The sequence below is a fragment of the Piliocolobus tephrosceles genome, chromosome 11, assembly GCF_002776525.5.
Source record: "Piliocolobus tephrosceles isolate RC106 chromosome 11, ASM277652v3, whole genome shotgun sequence".
NCBI classification, from domain to species: domain Eukaryota; kingdom Metazoa; phylum Chordata; class Mammalia; order Primates; family Cercopithecidae; genus Piliocolobus; species Piliocolobus tephrosceles.
Genome location: NC_045444.1, coordinates 118270153 through 118272661, shown reverse-complemented (window position 1 = coordinate 118272661; position 2509 = coordinate 118270153). Strand labels below are relative to the sequence as shown.

Sequence of the window (2509 nt, the reverse complement as noted above, 5' to 3'; positions counted from 1 at the left end):
CTGGCTAACACGGTGAAACCCCGTCTCTACTAAAAAATACAAAAACCTAGCCGGGCGAGGAGGCGGGCGTCTGTAGTCCCAGCTACTCGGGAGGCTGAGGCAGGAGAATGGCGTAAACCCGGGAGGCGGAGCTTGCAGTGAGCTGAGATCCGGCCACTGCACTCCAGCCGGGGCGACAGAACGAGACTCTGCCTCAAAAAAAAAAAAAAAAAGTGAGGTCTCAGTCTGCCAGAAAAACAACTTTAGTACACAAACCAAAACACTTTGGTTTCAGGCAACCCAGCACCTCAGAGGTGGAGAAAACAACAAACATGTACACATATCACCAGCAGTTTATCACTTGAGCTTGTTTGGTCGCCACCCCATTTTCTGTGACTGAAGTGGGGAGAAGAGAATCTTACTATCAGTGATGACCGTCTTGGATTAGGACCACAGAAACGGGCTGTCCTGGGGGCTTTGACCACCTCCCTAATGTTACCCAAATAGGAACCATAACGCCTCTCATCTGAACAGAAAGAGCAAAAAGGGTTTGAGGAGGCAGAAAGCTCAGAGGTAAAGAATGTGACTCAAGCAAGCCCACAGGCACTGCCATCGAGGTAATTCTCTTTAATACTGTGGTGTCTCCTCCTCTAAGATGTCTCACTGTTGATGAGGACATCTCTTTGGAATGTTCTATTTATGTATAAAACACTTCTGCACATTTTAGACCTGAGCCCAGCTGCCAGGATGCCAGACAGGAAACTACAGAGCTTGCAGGCCAAGCCTCCCACCAGAGTCCCAGCGGAGCAATGAACATCTGGCTGGGCCACTATTCCCACAATTTCTGGAGGTCTCTATCCTATACTCTCCGCTTCCTTATTAAGTGGCTGGGTGGGTTTGGCAAGTAGAAACAAGGTATGTGAAAAGCGAGATGGCTGCAGGGACTGGGCCCTGGCACGTCAGGTTCCCAGTTGGGGCTCTATCTGCAGCAAGAGCGCCCCCACTACAACCTCCATCACTGCCTTCACCACCTCCAAAGGGGGCCGAGTCCTAGATGTGGGCTTCAGCATGGCCACAAGAACATGGAAGGTGCAGGAGGTCTCCATCCAGGAACACTGGATCATGGAGTACAATGACAGCATCTTCCAGTGGCTCCAAGACTGGGCCCAGCAGCAGACACACAAGGTCATCCCCTTGAAAGTCCTGTGGACGGAGGTGGCACTCACCCTGCCAGGTGGTCGCTTTGATGGGATCCTGTATGATGCGTACCCACTGTAGAAGGAGACCTGGCACACACACCGGCTCAACTTCATCGAGAACCACACTTTTCACCTGCTGAAGCTGAAAGGGGTATTGTCCTCACCTACTGCTACCTCACCTCCTAGAGGCAGCTCCGGGGGAAGAACATTCTCAGGGCAGTGATGGCATTGGTCCTGCATATGATTATGTCATCCCTGGTCACCAAGCCTTCAGATCACCCAGACCTGGCCAAACAACCCTCTGCCACCCCTCCTCAGTGGCTGGGAGCCCCAGTTCTGGCCTGTCACGGCTCCATGAGGGATCCTGGCTGTGTCACTGTGCAGCTTTTCTGGCCTCTACAATGGGAACACTGCTGCTTCCCTGCCAGGGTCCTTGAGGCAAAATCAACACTAACACTGGTCTTGCCCCTCCCTCCCTCAAAATAAGGGCAAGATGAACTCTCAGAGGAACAGCAGCAGGTAGAGGGGTAGCAAGGCTCAAGTTGGATAGCAGACTGTAGATGAGAATGTAACAGAGCAGATGACAGGATGTGCAAGTCAGGAGATCTAAGAGTTCTCATTTTGCCACTTACCACTGGGACACTTCAAATCTTTGGGATTGTCTTCTCATATGCAAAGTGAGGATGGTTGCAATAATACCCTTACCTACCTTAGAAGACTGTTTGGGTGGAAGGGACTGAATGACTTATTGTATGCAAACACACTTTGTAAAGCACTTTAGAGACAAGTTACTACTGTTGCCATCATTATTTTTAAGGAAGCTGAATCATGGAGAGGACCCTTAGGACCTTGGGGCAATCAAATAAGGAATGGCCACAGACTTCATACAAGTCAAACCGTATCTCCTAGTCTACTTGCCAGTGGGAAAAGCAAGGATGAAAGAAAACTTGCTGAGAGTGACTGTGCCTGTTTGAAGTCCAGAAAGAATAGCTGGGAAAACCTGTAAGGTTAAAAGGTGTTTTGCTTCTCTTAGGGTTTTTATCTGTAGCAGAGATGGGATTTCACTATGTTGTGTGGGCTGGCCACAAACTCCCGGGTTCAAACGATCCTCCCCCCTCAGCCTCCCAAAGTGCTGGGATTATGGGCATGAGTCACTGCGCCCAGCACTCTTAGGCTTTTTGAGAAATATACTTTCCCCAAAATTTCCCTAAGATTTGTTTCACCTAGATATCACCCAAAAGGATTTGGCGGTGAAATCGGTGTGGGTATAGGCTTCCTCACCAAGGAATGCCTGGACACCTGAGTAATGAATTTCCAATGAGGACATGGGA

The 2509-nt window shown here is 49.7% G+C and overlaps 1 pseudogene; it reads left to right on the top strand.

The window, feature by feature from the left end:
- Positions 1–788: 788 nt before the first annotated feature.
- LOC111527537 lies at positions 789–1364 on the top strand (annotated as a pseudogene).
- Positions 1365–2509: the final 1145 nt, after the last annotated feature.